The sequence below is a fragment of the Vespa mandarinia genome, chromosome 4, assembly GCF_050613455.1.
Source record: "Vespa mandarinia isolate Hongniang chromosome 4, ASM5061345v1, whole genome shotgun sequence".
In the NCBI taxonomy this organism is placed as follows: domain Eukaryota; kingdom Metazoa; phylum Arthropoda; class Insecta; order Hymenoptera; family Vespidae; genus Vespa; species Vespa mandarinia.
This window is the reverse complement of record NC_140813.1, coordinates 967,501-985,871: the sequence shown is the minus strand read 5'-3', so window position 1 is coordinate 985,871 and position 18,371 is coordinate 967,501. Positions and strand designations below refer to the sequence as shown.

The following is an 18,371-nucleotide window of genomic DNA, read 5'->3' as shown; positions in this document are numbered from 1 at the left end:
ATATGGGAGAGGTCTCCGGTTGCGTTAAATGCATGAATTTTAACGGGCCACTGCTATTTATGAACGCCTTCGTTTTTGTTCCTCTTAGGATGCTTTCTCTCTCTCTCTCTCTCTCTCTCTGTCTGTCTTTCTCTCTTAGGCGCGTGTGCACTTATAAGATAGGAAAAAATACTGCCGTTTATCCGAAAAAAGAAGAAGAAGATGAAGAAGAAAAAAAAATATAATTCCGAGGAAATATTAATCAAGAACTATGAATTCTTTTATCACTAATATTCTTTGGATAGAAGTTGGACGAAAGAATAAAAAAGAAAATGAACTTAAATAACTGGACTCGAGAAATGATAAAAAAAAAAAAAAAAAAAAAAAAAAAAAAAACAAGAAAAAAAGAAAAGAAAGAAAAAAGAAGAAAAAAGGGCAAAAACATGGAAACAAAAAAATCCGATTGAATTTAGAGAGGAAGAGAGAGAGAGAGAGAGAAGAGAGAGAGAGAGAAAGAGAGAGAGAGAGAGAGAGAGAGAGAGAGAGGTTAGGCTTTGTCCGTAGATTGTCGGCGGCTAACTAATGCGATTGCATTGTCGCGGGATGGTTTTACTCCATGACACAAAGGTCGTTGATAAGCGAATACACACGAAACATTTCGGTACGTCATGCTCCTGCATTATGGCTCATCAGCCGAAGGTCTTCGCCCTAGAGTTTCGACGGTGCTTAAGCCCGTCCCATTTACTTCCAATTAATTATGTACGTCAATTAATCAACGTCACTACGATTTTAGAGGTATGATACGTTATAATATCAAAGTAGCACGACGAGAGAGAGAGAGAGAAAGAGAGAAAATGTTGTCTCGCACTCTCCAATTTTCGATCGATCCTCGACACTGGATTAAAATCGACTACTAAGTTGTTATCTACTATTAATAAATATAGTTGCTTATTTTTTTTCGACTCACTTATTTCTTTTTCTTCTTATTTTTTTTCTTTTTTTTTTTTTCTTTTTTTTTTTTTAAAGTCAAAAATTTTAACCACTGGAAAAATTTGAATTGTAAAATTTTGAATAGTGGATACAAAAAAAAAGAGAACAGATAAAAACGACATTTCTTACAGCATTGATAAAGAAGTATTAAGAAAGGAATTGTTATATATATATATATATATTTTTTTTTTTTTCTTTTTTATAACATTTACAACGGGGAAATACGGTTTAATTTTATTCGTGTCCTCTCTCGCACATCTTACGTAATTAATTTATACAATTTATTTCTTCGTATTCTATAAAAAAAAGCTATTCCTATTTGACGAGGTAGATATTGAAATAGATATTCGAATTTTTCTAGATATAAAATAATTCGAATATAAAATATATATAATTAAGACGAGTTAAGATCTATACTTCATCGTTCCAACTTTTCAATTCTCGTTTCTCTTAAGAGATAAGTTCGAAAGAAAAAGGAAAAAAGAAAAAAAAAGGAAAAGATAAAGGAAAAGATTTATCGAATTAATCAACGACGAGTATAACAGAGTATACTTATCTTTATAATTATCAACTTCGATAATCCGTTATTTATTTATTTATTTATCTATCTATCTATTTTATTTACTTTTCTTCTTCTTCTTCTTCTTCTTCTTTTTCATCGAGAGAAAGTATAACAGCAATTATTATTTCGAAAGGTATCGATAGATTTTACAACGAAACAGAAGAAGTAGAAAAAGAAAAAGAAAAAGAAGAAGAAGAGGAAGAAGAAGAAGAAGAAGAAGAAGAAGAAGAAGAAGTAGGAAAAGAAAAGGAAGAAGTAGAAGCTTGCTTCGTAGTCGATTCGATCGATCATCTTGCCGAGTGGGATGATCGCATACCTTCGGTGTAAATGAGTTAACGAGGTTCGCTAGTTCTAAAGTTCCTATAGAGTAGAGATAGATAGATCAAAAGATGGAAAGAAAGAGAGAGAGAGGAAGAAAGAAAGAGGAAGAGAGAGAAAGAATGAAGATAAAAAAAAGAAAGATGACAGGATGAAGAGAAAGAAAGAGATAGAGAAGTTTCATGATTGGAAACGGTGACTCACTGAATTTATTAACGAGTTGAATATTTCACGCTGGAGTAGTCGGGCATACTTGGAATATCATTCCACCATCTCGTATTCTTCCTGAAATAGCTAAAAGAGCTACGTTAAAGTCAATGAAATGAGGATAGTGAAAACGCCAAGAGGTTAATTTTCATTTCAACGTCATTCACGTAAACAACGCTTTAAGTATTGGAGTGCAAGCGTGTATAAGAGAAAAGAAAGGAAAGAAAGAAAGAAGAAAAGAAAAGAAAAGAAAAGAAAAGAAAAGAAGGAAAGAAAAAAGAAGGAAGAAAAAAAGGAAGGGAGAAAGAAAGAAAGTTTCGAAAGAGATAAATGCTTATTTTCTTTTGAACGAACGTAGATACCGTATACAGTGTATAATATAACGCGTTCACGTATACACAATACAAAACCTGATGAATCTATTTTCATTTTGTTTTATTTATTTTTTTCTTTTTTTTCCGATTTTTTTTTTTGTTTGTTCTTATTATCTTTTTATCTTTTTATTTTCTTTTTCAAAGAATAACTCGCTAGGCACCTATGGAAATAAAACGCTCATGGATCATACATGCTCTCGCGAGGAAATTGTCCATTTTGCTACACCATTCTTTTTCTCATTCCGTCTGTCTCTCTGTATCTGTCTATCTATCTATCTATCTATCTATCTATCTATCTATCTATCTATCTATCTATCTATCTGTCTGTCTGTCTGTCTGTCCGTCCGTCCGTCTATCTCTTTTATTTTTATCTTTCTCTTTTCAACCCCATGGATATTGACAAGGCCACAAATCGTCACGGATAGAACTAAAGAAAAAAAGGGAACAGAAAGGGGAATGAAAAGAGAAGGGACATTTTGAAGTAGATATAGAAAGGCTTCGGAACTGGGATAAAGAGAATATGTGTAAGAGAGAGAGAGAGAGAGAGAGAGAGAGAGAGAGAGAGAGATAGGTGTTCACGTTCGAAGGAAAGAGATGGAAGATTTGGCACCGAAACTAGACGGCCAGGTTGAGCGCGAAGTCCAATTAAGATGTTTTTCAGCGAACAGGGCTTTAGTCTGCAGACGTCGGCGTATCTAGGCGTCGGCTACACGCCCCCTCTCCTCTCCTCTCCCTTCCGCCCTCTTCACATCACCCCCTCAAAACCCATCCACACTTCCTCTCGTTGTCGCGTCCCGTCGCATGGTCCCCACGGCCTATAGACTGCTGAATTCGTATGCATATATGAATATATTTCACTGTTCCCCAATCAACTATCCATACCTACTATTCTCTCTCTCTCTCTCTCTAGATGTATATATATATATATATTTATATATATATGCACACACACATATATATATATATATATCTATTTCTTCGTATGGTGCAAATCTTTTATTCGTGTGTGTGAGTGTTTCAACTCAGAGAGTGAACGAACGAGAGTGAAAGAGAGAGAGAGAGAGAGAGAGAGAGAGAGAGAGAGAGAGAGAGAGAGAGAGAGAGAAGGAAAAAGTCTTTTAGTACTAGCACCTCTATTTCCATCCACTACTTTTAGCAACGGTGTCTGTTAGTCTCTTGCACACGGGATGCGGGATATTTTTTGAACTCGGCTAAATCCACACGCTAATGAAGAACCATCCTCTGTAACGCGATATTAACGTTTCTTTCATTTATCTCTTTTTTTCTATCTTTCTTTGTCTCTCTCCCTCTCTCCCTCTCTCTCTCTCTCTCTCTCTCTTTCTCTCTCTCTCTCTCTCACTCTCTCTCTCTCTCTCTCTCTCTCTCTCTCTCTCTCTCTCTCTCTCTCTCTGACCTCTAACTCTCTTTTTTTCTTTTAACCAGGCGAGAAGAATCTTTCTCTAAGCGTGTAAAATATTTTTTAATAATTTCATCAAAAAAAAAAAAAAAGAAAAAAAAAAAAGAAAAAACGTAGGTGTCGTCATAGGCGACGGCAGAAAAATTTTTCAAAAAAAAAAAGAACCCTCGCATCGCATTCGATCATAGCCGCTTATGTGTGTTTGCAATGAAAAAAAAAGGAAAAAAAAAAAAAAAGAAGTATTTAAATACGAACAGTATAGTTAATGAATAATGAGCAATGCTGCTTCTAACGAGGTTGCATCGATCAAACGTTTAATCAGCCTACAATTGAAGCAGTTTATATATATATATATATATATATATATATATATATATATATATATATATATATATTTATATAGCGCGGAGTCCGTTATATATCGTTTTGCTCTTTCCTTTTTCTCTAAAGAAATGAAGCGGTATTTAAATCGACGTAGGAAACGCAGAGCGTAATTACTCACGTAAAATGGTTGCTTTTAACGCGTCATTAACCCCATTCTGCGTACGCCAGACTAGAACGTCAAGATAGATGGTTAAATTAGCTTCTTCGAGCATGGGATAAATTCTTTATGACCGAAGAAAATGTACATGCTAATGAGAATGTTTTAACACCTTCCCCCACTCCTCTTCCTCTCTTCTTTTTCTTCTTTACTACTACTATCCTCTCACTCACTCTCTCTCTGTCTCTCTCTCTCTCTCTCTCTCTCTCTCTCTCTCCATCACCCTCCCTCTCTCTATCTCTCTCCTTGTCTTTTTTTGTGACTCTCATTCGCCAATTCCCAACACGATGCATGCCATTAACCCCTTTCTCCCCCTCCCACCCCCTATCCCATAACGTTATGCAAACTTTCAAGTCGCGAACTTATATATCTCTCTATTTTTTATTTCACTTTACTTTTTTTCGTAACAAGCTCCTGTAAAATATTTTTATAACGTCATATAAATGAAAATATTCGCGCGTGTATGTTATAAAACTTAATGTTGTAATACATCGTGATTTCGATGTTAGAGATAGATCCATAGTATTCTTTTTGTTCTACTTCTTTCTCTCCTTTCTTTCTTTTTTCTTTTTTTATTTTTGTCCTTTTTATTTTTAATAAGTTGTTGAAAAAAATTGCACATCACAACTGTTAATTCATAATCAAAGATCATCGTACGTACACACACACACACACATATATATATATATTACAGACAAGAAAAAAATATTGAGTTGTAGGAGTTTTAACGCGTGCTATATTCAAATTAGAGAAATAAATTTCTTGTGGGATGGTGAAAGGGTGGGGATGGAGGGGGTGGAAGGAGGTAAGTAAGAGAAGTCAAGGAGGTCAAAAAATGAAAGAAAAAAAGAGAAAGAACGAAAGAAAGGAAGAAAGAAAGAAAAAAAGATGGAAGTGAAACGAACGAAGGGAAAAAAGGATGGGAGGAAGGAAAGAAGGAAGGAAGGAAGGAAGGAAGGAAGGAAGGAAGGAAGGAAAGAAGGAAGTAAGGGAAACGAAACGTTTGTTTTCCGTCTTCTTATACTCGGAAGTTATGATGCATGCGGTTCTGTCCAAGAATAATTAGGGCTAGAAAATTGCGCAAAAGCATTTCGTTCTCTCTCTCTCTCTCTGCGAAAATTTTCCGGCACGGCAAGCGCCATGAAATAAATAATGAGCGTTAGACCTGGGATACCAGTCAGTGTTAATGATGCCCTATATTTCCTTGAAAAACGTTAGCGGATTTTTGGTTATGAAAAATAACGTAAGAATTACTCGTGCAATTTTCCAAGCGTATCCACGAGTAAACGGCTGTTGTTAGTTAGTAAGAGAGGATAGAGAAGGAGAAAAAGAAGGTGATGTGGGAGGGGAAGGAAGGGACAAGGGGCTAAAAGGTGCGATGGGTTGCAGAACAGAGGGCTCAGGAGTATGGGAAGTAAATGGGCTACGTATTTTCTTAAAAAATAAAAAAATAAAAAAATAAAAAAATCAGTTACGGATCCACGAAGATGTAGCTCCCAAGCAGCTCGTTAAGATATCTAATTTTTGGAGGAAATAACGTTTCCCATATTTACGGGTAAAAATTATTTTCCCTGTGTTCTAGGGAAAATAACATTGTGAAATTATCTTTCTCTCTTTCTCTTAGATTTCCTTGTAATAATAATAATTCTGATATTTAATGTTCTTACGTAAGAATCCTTGATCATTGCCCATAGTTCCGTGCGTACAACATTTTATAATAACTTACGAAATTTATTATTAACTTGCATAGGTTATTACGCGTTTTTGGAGCGTGATGATAATGTAATTATGTTCTCGCGCGCAACTACTTATTATAGAATAATTTAGTCGACCTATCGAATATAGAACGATGAATATTACATGTTATAATAGTTGTGACAATCGTGGTACGAGGAATATATAAAAACTTAATGGTAATATATATATATATATATATATATATATACGCATACACGTACATACACACATCTATTTACTTATCTATCTAAGTATAAAATAATTATTATTGTTTGATTTATTTTCGACGAGAAAGGATTAATCGAAATTTCGTTTATTCGATTGTCGATCGAATTCGAACGGTTGTCTAATCTTCTTAAAGTTTAACGTACCCACCCATATATACATATATATATATATATATATATATACACGTATAACGAGAAACATCAAAACGATTCCGAACGTCTTCCGACATGAACAAGCACTCGCGTATTTGAGTCAAAGTTTCGGTTAGTACGATCCGTTCGACTGTAAAAGACCAAGTTGATCCGAGTGCGAGTCATCCGCACGTGCAAAGCTCACTGCCAGAAATCGATGCAAGGATTATCCCTTTAGAATTCGCTCGTTTTGAAGTAGCGATGCCGTCATAGATAAGAACGACGGCAATACGTCTAACTTTTTAATTAAAGGGAACTACAGAGACGAACGAACGAAGGAACGAAGGAACGAAGGAACGAAGGAACGATAGAACGAACGAAGGAACGAACGAATGAACGAACGAACGAACGAACGAACGACGATTAAATAAACCGCTCGTTAAAACTCTCCTAAATATTCTCCTAATATCTACAGAGATATAACCAATGAACGAATCTCGTGCTCGATATTCCGATATTCCAAGCATGCCGTTAAAGATTCTTTTATCCTCCTATAACAGATTCTACGATTAATTAATTTCGAACTTATGGATTCCGAAAAGACGAATCCATAATTGATTAATCCTCGACTTACTCCTAACTTCTTCCTTTCTCAATCTTTCTTTCTCTCCTTTTCTCTATCTCTTTCTTTTCGTTCCTTCTCTCTCTCTCTCTCTCTCTCTCTCTCTCTCTCTCTCTTTACGGTTCGATACGAAATAGGGTTGACCTCCTTCTAAATGGAATAAAAAAGAAAAAAGAAAGACAATGGTTAAACGGAAAAGATTTACATAGAGACGAAATCATTCATCAAAGACTACTTCAATTAATTCGATGTGAAATATAAACGTAAGGATATTGAAATAAAAAATCGATAGAGAAAAAGAGAAGAAAAAAAAAAAAGGAAAAGAAAAGAAGAAGACGAAGAAGAATGAAAAGAAGAAAAAAACGATAAAACATAAACGCGAGTCAACATAGGAATTAGTTGCCATGAGAAAAGTGGAAAATGAGTATTACTCTGATATAGTAGCGGTGACTCGTTTGCGGAGAGGCGAACCTCTGGTCGTGTTTGCGTCTACACTTAATTACTTTTGCTAATTGCAGAATGATTGCTCCGCGCTTGAAGTTTCAATAATGGGGTTGTTACAACCCTCGACTACCTTCGCAGCTGGTTATACTTCGTTGACTCTTCTTCTCCCTCCTCCTCCTTCTCCTCCTCTTTCTATCCCACCCCGTCCTCTCTCTCTCTCTCTCTCTCTCTCTGTTTCGCACTTTTTCTCGTTCTTCTTTTACATTTGATAATAAGTAGAAGAGAGTAGTCAGTAATTTTTTCAAGTAAAAAAAGAGAGAGAGAGAGAGAGAGAGAGCATGATGAACGTTATAACAGGCTAGCTGCCTTTAGGTGATAAGAAAGTAATCACTCCATCTTGCCACCGGTATTCCATTACCCGCCTCATCTCCGATTTGTTGCAACTAACTCCTTCCCTTCTTTACTCCCTAAGCTACCACTTTAAACTCCGCCCCTTTTGGTTACTCCCTCTAGCATCCAGACCATACCAGACTAGACCAGACCAGACCAGAACAGAACAGAACAAAACGGAACAGTGTAAAGCAGACGAAGCCAGGCCAGGCCAAGCTAGGCCAACCCCAATACTAACGGACTAATTACACAATTATATATCCATGGAGAATTCAAGGTGTCCATGTGATTTTCCTAGAAAGTGCATAGAACGTATTAGATCGGGGGCTGAACTAAGACGGTATATCGATTTTTCTTTAACGCCTCTTTTACACGCGAATGGAAGAATAAAACAGACAGATATATATATATATATATATATAAAAATATAAAAAAATGAAGAGAGAGAGAGAGAGAGAGAGGTACGAGGAAGAATAGGTATGACGTAAAATAAAAAATAAAAAATGAGGAAGATAAAAAAAAACAGAAAAAGAAATAAAGAAACCGTCGAGTTAATATTATCACATATTGTATTTCCTTTTTATAAATCTCACTATTCTTTTTTATATTTTAATAAGTCGAAATAAAGAAAAAAGTTTTTTCTATTATACTATCGTATTAATCATAATTTAATATCTTTGTAAAATAATGGTGGTAATTCTCCTTATTAAATCCCTTTATATTTTGGTCTTGCCATCGTACTTACATACATACCCGTTATAATCCGAAGGAATGAAATGTCGTATAATAAGAGAAGATTTCGGTCGCCATGCGAAACCTTAGATTTGTAACTTCGTTGAACTTCGGCCGGTGATACTTCGTGACTAACGAGGGAACTACTCAAGGGATTCCCGGCGACTCCTAAGCGAGAGCTTTCCCCGCTTAAAGTCGAGTGACCCGTTACGGGAAACGCTAAACTTATCTAATGCTTTACTACGTCTTTATTCGTTCTCTTTTTCTCTCTCTCTCTCTCTCTCTCTCTCTTTTGTTTTCTTTTTTCTCTCTTTTTTCACAAACTTACCGACACTTTTCACTTCACGTCGAAACGCTTTTTCATTATTTTTCTTTTTAGTCTTCTTCTTTTTCCTTTCTTTTTTCTTTTCTTTCTTTCTTTCTTTCTTATAGAATGAAAATAAACGACGAACGAAACGATTTACTCGAACGGTAAGGGTTAATTTTAATTGGTGAATAGTAAGAATTATAAAAAAAAAAAAAAAAATTTGTTTGTCGTATTTTCGAATATAAACAAGTACAATGAACTCTCATGGAAAGTTACAATAAATTTTCACTATATAGCAAACTGTAGGTTGTATTTTGTTGCGTAGAGAAATGTATATTTCCAAAATAAATCGCGAATACGCCTGTAACGAATTCTCTATCATGCGTGCACCCATGTATATGTAACTATGTGTTCGTGTGTGTTCGTGTGTGTGTGTGTGCGACCGCACGCGTGTATGTGGGACACGTATATTATGTGCGTAAATCGAGTGTTATGATTCTTGGGTTTGGCCACGCAGAGAGGAGGAACACGCAGACCGTAAGTTACAAAGAGAAATCGAACATTATTATTTTTTCCATTTTATTTTCGTCGAGAGTTACGGCCAAACAACATTTACAACGTGTCGTTGTTTGTTTATTTTCTTTCTTTCCTTAAATTATACGTAGCGAAGGGGCGTTGATTAAAAGTACGATTAAAAATCGTCCAATCTACCCTTATCACGATTGTCCTTCATAAGGTATTATTATTAGAAAGAATTTTTGTTTACAAACAAAAATTTCTCTCCGCGAAGCAAAGTGTTCTTCTACTTTTTTTTTATCTTTTTTCCTATTTTTTCTTTTTTTTCTTTTTCCCCCTTTTTTAACCGGTAAACCCATTTCTCGTTTAACTGCGTTATCGATATGAGATTCGTTTACAACTACGTGTAACGATTATTTATAATGTTCGACGAAAAAAAGGAAAAAGAAAACAAAAAAAAAAAAAAAACAAAAAAAGAAAAAAAGAAAAAAAGGAGGAAAAAAAATAGGAGGAGGAGAACGAAAAAAAAAAAGTACACACGAGAAATGTCAGAGACAGAAAGAGGAAGTACTAGCAGTATCGATCAGATACGCGTTATCGAAGACTTATCGGTCGAGCTATAATTTTTAATTACGTTCGCGTGTCGACGCGTTGTTACACGGTAGCCCCACTATTTCAGTCTAATGCTTCGTTGATCCAACACATTGAAAATGTTCCACGTAACGTTCTACGTATGTAACATTTTCTTTTGTTTTTTTCTTCTCTCTCTCTCTCTCTCTCTCTCTCTCTCTCTCTCTTTCCTTCTTTTTTTTCTTCTAATGAATCCTATTTGCTCGTTATATCTACTTCTTTGAAAAAAGAAAAAAGAAAGAAAAAAAAAGAAAAGAACAAATTTTGTTATCGTACAATGTGTCCGAACTTAAAGTAGAAGAAAGGAAGAAAGAAAGAAAGAAGGAAAGAAAGGAAAAAAAAAACGAAGAAAAGAAAGAGAAAAAAGAAAAAGAAAGAAAAAGAAAGATCGTTTCGGTCTGTTCTTGAAGTTTAACTTTCTTCATCTCTTCTTTTCCTTTTTTCACACTGCAATCCGACGAGTTTAGATTTAATTAAAATATGTTCTTTGGAAATAAGAAATTCTCTCTGTTGGTCAAAACTAATGGATACATTTACGAATATTTTCAAAAAACGAAAGAAAAAGCATATATATATATACATATACATACATACATATACACACATACATATGAAATATACTTGTACTCGTGATTATTCATTATAAATTTTCTCTAATTTCGATTAATTAACAATACGTATTAATCTACTAAATATGACTGACATTAATGCGAAATACGAATGTACATTAAAAGTACAATCGAATACCCATCTACCAAAACGAATCAATGGATAATTCTAACGAATAATATCTAACATGTATTATCATTATCATTATTATTATTATTATTATTATTATTATTATTATTATTATTATTATTATTATTATTATTATTATTATTACTTTTTTTTATAAATAGATTGTACTTCAATTATATAAAATCTATTATTAGTAATCTAAAAATCGATAGAACTAATGACATGAGTAAACAATAAAACCAATTATATCTAAACATATCTATCATCGAAATATAAAATTATAGTCTTCGACTGTATAAATAATATAAAATTAATTATCTTCGATTTCGAATTCGAAAATTTATCCTTACGTCGTCGAGAGCGTATAGTAAACGATAGTAAAAAAGAAAAGGAGAAGAAGAAGAAAAAGAAGAAGAAGAAGAAGAAGAAGAAGAAGAAGAAAAAGAAGAAAATAAACAGGAAAAAAAAGAAAAAGAAGAAAATAAAAAGAAACACGAAAAAAAAAAAGTAAATATGGTCAGAGGATAGATATCGATGGTTTTGAATATATATATATATATATATATATATATATATATATATATATATATACATAGATAGTAGACGTTCTCTTTGATAATCTCAAAACGAAACTCTCGTGATAGGTGCGACACGATTATACGCTTGGCCGGGATGTCCGAGGCAGGACTAATCACTGGCGTACAATTTGTGCGGTCGCGCGAACGATAACTTGCCCCGTTACTACCTACAATTCCCGGGTGTTTCGTGCTACGTCCTGCATTTGACGTATTTTGTATTTTCGTTAAAGGTAAGTGGACGACGTATTCAATGTACGGCCTTACAACTTTGTAATTAACGTGAGACTGTGTGAAAGGCTCTCTCTCTCTTTCTTTCTTTCTCTTTCTCTCTCTCTCTCTCTCTCTCTCTCTCTCTCTCTCTCTCTGTCTCTCTCTCTCTCTCTCTCTCTGTCTCTCTCTCTCTCTTTTCGCGTTTGTGTGTGTATGTGTTACGAAAATTATTCACATCCTTACACAATCGTACATAATTTCAGTTTTATTTTCTCATTTTTCATTTTTTCTTTATTATATATATATATATATATATTTTTTTTTTTTTAATTTTTTATTTATTTATTTATCCCTTTGTTATTATCGTTAACAACTGGAACGAATTATTTTAATGTCATTTATAAACGAGAATAGATTGACGAGTAAAGCTTTTCTCTTTTCCTTTTTTCTTTTTTTTCTTTTTCTTTTTTTTTTTTTTTTCTTTTTTTTGACGATTAGACGAAGCGTACTTACGAATTCGTTTTTTTTTTTTTTTATTGTTTCTTAACGCGCTATGAATGTTGTTATTCATTATTATGACGCATTATTCTACATATAATAAATATATTTTATGAAAAATAAATTTCATAACGAATAAACTCGATTCTTGAATTTAGATGGCATATCCTCGAAACAGAGATAGATTGGATTGATAATAATAATGATAATAATAAAAATCCAACTTTTTAAATCATCCAGTTTTTTAATCGAACTACTTAAATAAATTAACGCTTGATATATATTCCGAGTACCGATAAAAAAAAGATAAAAACAAAAATATTTCTCGGAAGAAAGATTATACCATTACACATTTATCTATTCCTACGCGTATACGAATTCGTTATTATAAATACGTGTATACTTCACATGTGCATTGATACGCATATCCTATAATGAAAACATATTTTCCGAAAAACAAATTCGATTGCAAATAAATTCAATTTACGAATCTATGCAGCAGGTACGCGCTCGAATCGTTGGATACGGATTGCATTTATGAAAAAATAAAAAAAAATAAAAAAATAATAAAAAATGGAAAAAAAGAAGAGTAATATTAAAAAAAACATACATATGTTTCAATCGAGCCTTTTTAATATGAACATTTGAATATTTCCTTCATATATATGTATATATATATATATATATATAAAAGAGATAAAAAAAATAATAACAAAAATGCACTAAGGTAAAACAAAAAGAAAAAAAAAGAAAAAAATTACACTTACATTTATCTATCCCTCTCTTTTCGTATGAATTTGTTAACTCGTTATTATAGATACTATACGTTTGATATGCATCGACGTGTTTGTTAATGAAATAATATTTTACGGGATACAAATTTGATCGGGAATAAACACAATTTGCAAATTTATATGGAGTTTACATAAATTCGAAATGGATCGAGTCGATAATAAAACAAAACGAAAAAAAAGAGATAAATAAAAAAAAGAATAAAATAACAAATAAAAAAAAAATAAAGCTTACATACATACATACATACATACATACATACATACATACATATATATATATACATATATATATATATATATACACGTATGTATATTGTTATTGACAAATTTACGAAAGCGTTTGAAAATCATTGGAGTTTGCCTAACCAAACGAGATGATACTTGTTTATCTAATTAATGATTAAAGTTAGTCAAATTTCGATTTGGAATGTGTGGTCGAATTTTCATCTTTTTGTCAAAGTGAAACATATAAATGATTACTCCAACACTATAGATAATCCTATTGCGTATATTCCATGTAACTTACTTATATATTTATATTGTTGATCGACAATTTTCTTCTTTTCACGGTGAAAAATATAAATGATTACTTCAACGCTATAGATAATCCTATTGTATACACTCTATGTAACTTATATACATACATACGTACATACATATGTATAAATATATGTCGATCGAATGATTCTCATCTTCTTGTCGAAATGAAATAGGTAAATGATTTTTCAAACGTTATACATGATCGTATTGCATCCGCACCATGTAACTTACATATGCATACGTCGATAGACGTATTTTCATCTTTTTTTTTTTCTTTTTTTCAAAATGAAACAGATAAATGATTTCTCCAAAGCTACGTAGATAATCGCAATGTAATACACCTGTATATAAGGATACTTATATACATATACATAATGTACAATATATGTATGTATATCGATCGACAATTTTCGTTTTCCATTTACAGTGAAACAGATAAATGATATTTCTCTGACATATTATATAAGTCACATATGTTTACACGTATTTGTATGTATACTTGTACAAATATCGATCGACAAATTTTTATCAATTTTTTACAATGAAACAAGTAAATGATGTCTCTGATATTAAACAAAGTATCTACTAATATATATTTATGTATGTACACGTATATGTACATATCTTTCTCTCGCTCTCTCTCCCCCTATCCCTTCTCTATCTCTCTCTCTCCCCCTCTCCCTTCTCTCTCTCTCTCATTCTCTCTCTCATTCTCTCTCTCTGTCTGCCTGTCTGTCTGTCTCTCTCGTACGTTTTTGTCGTAATGAAGGAAATGGTAACTCGAAAGTCGGAAAGTTTTATCGCGTTTTCTTTCTTGCGTTTAGCAGGTGTGTTACTACAGTTCGTCGCGTGCCGTCACGGACATGTTACGATCGGTGTCACGACGTGGCTGGCATGTTGCTTATTAGTTGTGCTACCTGTTTTTACAACGCCGATAATTTATCGCCTCCATCCCTTCCTCAATGTTATTCAGTTTTTATTCTGAAAGGGTTGGACGAGGGAATTCATTCACGTAAGGTTTATCGCAAGAAAGAAAAAAAGAGAAAGAGAGATAAATAAAAAGTGAGAGAGAGAGAGAGAGAGAGAGAGAGAGAAAATAAAAAGAAATTTCCTTTTCGTTCGAGTAGAAAATTCGAATTGGACCAGATCAGCGTTTCTCAAATATCCCGTCCGTTCTAACCCCGATAATATCAAAGTCTTTTCGTGTCGTCCCATCTTTATCTATTTTCACTTTACATGATCATCGATGTTCTCCAAGCATATAACCTAACAAAGTTTGAGAAACACTATATCTGAAGCTGTATCGATGATGAAGGTCATCTTCATCCTTCCCCGATATGGATCTAACGATAGGAACAAAGAATAAGAAGAAAAAGAGTCTTTTAAATTGAACAAATCGGATTGTATAAAAAATTTAATCGAAATATTTCATTTGATCATTAATACGTATACGTATTTATCTACTATATCTGGATATGTTATTGATAAATAAATATCTATAGGCTTTAAGATGACATTTAAATGATTACATTTAATAAATAAATATCTGTAAGCTTTTTTAGAACGAGAACAATTTGTAACGAATAAACGAATCTGATAAACAATTAATTTTACTTTAACGTAAGACGATTAAGAATTTCTTCGATCTATATACGTATGCATGTACGTCATATATATATATATATATATATATATATATATATATATATGTGTATATATATATATATATATATATATATATATAGTTACGTATACTTACGTATATATGTATATATATATATACATATACATTTTACACACATTGGATACGTACGTTCGTATTACATGCATTTATCTGATTCAAATCATCCCTAATGTTAGCATGACCTAAATAAAGGCTTTCTCTCTCTCTCTCTTTCTCTATTCTGTACGTATATATATGTGTGTGTGTGTGTGTGTGTGTGTTGTGTATATATATATATATATACACAAGTATATATAAACTATCTTTCTCTCGAATAGGAAGTTCAGAGACTTTGGAACACGCCGAGGTTGTGGAAACGACACTGTCGTAAAGTTGTCGACGCTTTTCATCTTTGTCACTAGATTAGGTTTAAGTATACCTAAGTGGACTAAAGGGTTACAGTTAAGACGTTTACGTTCCTTCGAAGACGATCGTCTTGTATACTCTCTCTCTCTCTCTCTCTCATTATTTTTTAAATTCTTCAAATGATTTCCGAGAAATTCGATTTCTTTCTTTATACGATTATTTCTTATAAATTATATATACACTAATATTATTTAAATACTTACCTCGATTACACCTTCATCTTCGTAATTAAGTGCTCACGGATTAAGAAGACCGTTGTTTCTTTATCGTTCGTAAATTCAACTCGTAAATCATCAAGCTACGTAATATCTTCGTAATATCTCAAAAATGGCTCATCGACGATCCTTCCGATCTCACATGATCCCACCGACTCTAAAAAGATATAGTTTATATCAAGTTAATGGGGATATTTTGCTTTTAATGCCATAATGAAATGAAAAAAAAAATATATATATATATATGTGTGTGTATGTAATATATACGATCAGATCATTTCCGAAAGTATCTCTGAAGAGAGACGTGTATCATTTAATGATCTATTATTATTGAACGTTCGATGCGTTAATATATTCGACGTATGTATTTTTCTAATGATTCGATAATCAACAAAATTGTTGAAAAAAAAAGAAAAAAGAAAAAAAAACAACCGAAAGGAACATCCATTAAATTAATTCGACAGTATTTATACTTTAAATAATATATAAATAATAATTGCAAATTAATATTAAAATAATGTTCATACATAATTTGCATATCTACGTATATTACATTTTCATTAACAAAAAAGTTATAAATAATAAATTAATAAGAATCATCAAGATTATACGGACATCTATTTCTTAATAATATTACGTAAGAATATTTTAATAATATTCGCGATTAAATAAAATAATATTTACGTTTTATTATATATATTATAATAAAACGTAAGTACGACGTAATAGAGAATTTAAACGATGTTAATTCACGTAAGTATAATACACGACTGATAAGGATACTACACACACATATAACTTCGTCCTATCTAACGTAACCGCTAACTGTTTTGTTTACAATTTTCAGACACTCAAAACAAAGCACAGTACAGCGTTTATTTACTTACCGGTTACTATTCATCATCTCTTCCTCTCTCTTTCTCTCTCTAAATATATATATATATATATATATATATATATATATATATATATATATATTACGCTTCCTTTGATGTTTATGAAAAGATATATATATATATATATACATATATATTAACACGTTCGCCAATATGAATATCAAAATAAAAATGAATTATACTATCCATTACATTTTTTTTCTACACACATGCACACACGTATATAGAAGATTGAACCGCTTATATATGTAATATAAAATTGTTGTTAAAATAAAATGTCCAACTAGATTAAAATAATAATTAATCGTGCAGAATATATATTGTCCGTATAGGACAGAACATATATTTGTTATTTACCTATATATACGATTTATAGAGGCTACAATTTTAATACAGGATCATAAATAGCTCATTGAAAATCCTATCGTTTTATCATTACTCTTCTTTTTTGTATAATATAAACATACATATGTGTATTTATGAAGAAAGAGATAGAGACAGAGAGAAAGAGAAAGAGAGAGAGAGAGAGAGAGAAGAAAATTCGAAAACTCAATCTTACGAAAGGCTAGAATTTCTCTCATTTTCCTCTGTTCCCGTGGAAATATCTTCGAGAAAGGGAAAAGCGGATGGGACCCTTGTCGCTAGCTCGCTCGGTAGCTCGGTCGGTCGGATGTTCCGCCGCAATAATTCCACACAGTTCGACTTGTTTAGAATAACTTTCGAACTAGAGGAATTTCAGTGAGAAACCGTTCTAAGAACCGCTCCCGACGGACTGGAAGCGAACTTTGCCGTGGGAGAAAGCTTTCGTATTGTATGTCAGAGCTGTCGGAAAATTTTCATTTTTTATAATTTCGACTGGCAAGCGAAGCGAGTGCAAGGTGGTTGGTGTATATATATATGTGTGTGTGTGTGTGTGTGTGTGTGTGTGTGTGTGTGTGTGTGTGCGTGCGTGTGTGTGTGTGGAAAGACGGATAAGGAAGAGATAGGAGAGAAGTGTGTGTAGGTAGAAATAGGTGGTGTGTACTACTGCGGGAACACCGTCCCTCAACTTTCATGACGGTAAAAAGGATTTTCAACTCGTTCCATCGTACGTACGCTTGGGACCATCGACACAGCCTTCCTCTTCTTCCTCCTCTTCTTCTTCCTTTTCTTCCTCCTCCTCTTTCTCCTCCTCCTCCTCCTTCTTCTTCTTCTTCTTCTTCTTCTTCTTCTTCTTCTTCCTTCTCTTTCATCTTCTTTCACCTCTTTTAGTTTCTTTTCGAAACACCTCAACCGGTAGCTCTCAATCGGCCGTCTAACTCTTTTTACCTTCGTCTCCTTCTTTCCCTTCCCCTCTGAACCACGCATTGGACACTCCAATTCACGTTTTCCACGTCCATCCCTTTGAGAAATTTAACTTTTTCCACGTTGGTCAGGGGAGTCAGCGCTGAGAATGCTCTTGAGATAAGAGGATCTTTTCGTTCGAAATACATGTACGTTTAAGAATTTCATCTCTCTCTTTATATGTTATTTTGACATTCGAAGTTTATTATCCCATCTAATTGGTTTCGCCAAATTATGATCCATTTATTCAATCGTACTATTTGAAATACTATATATATATATATATAAAATCGTCTAATTATATATATATATATATATATATATATATATATATATATATGTATATAATTAAACGATTTTACAAA

General features: G+C 32.8%; 1 protein-coding gene across 8 annotated transcripts in view; it reads left to right on the top strand.

The window, feature by feature from the left end:
* CARPA (Carbonic anhydrase-related protein A) overlaps nt 1–18,371 on the top strand; it is a 193,917-nt gene that overhangs the window by 118,385 nt on the left and 57,161 nt on the right. The window lies entirely within an intron of this gene.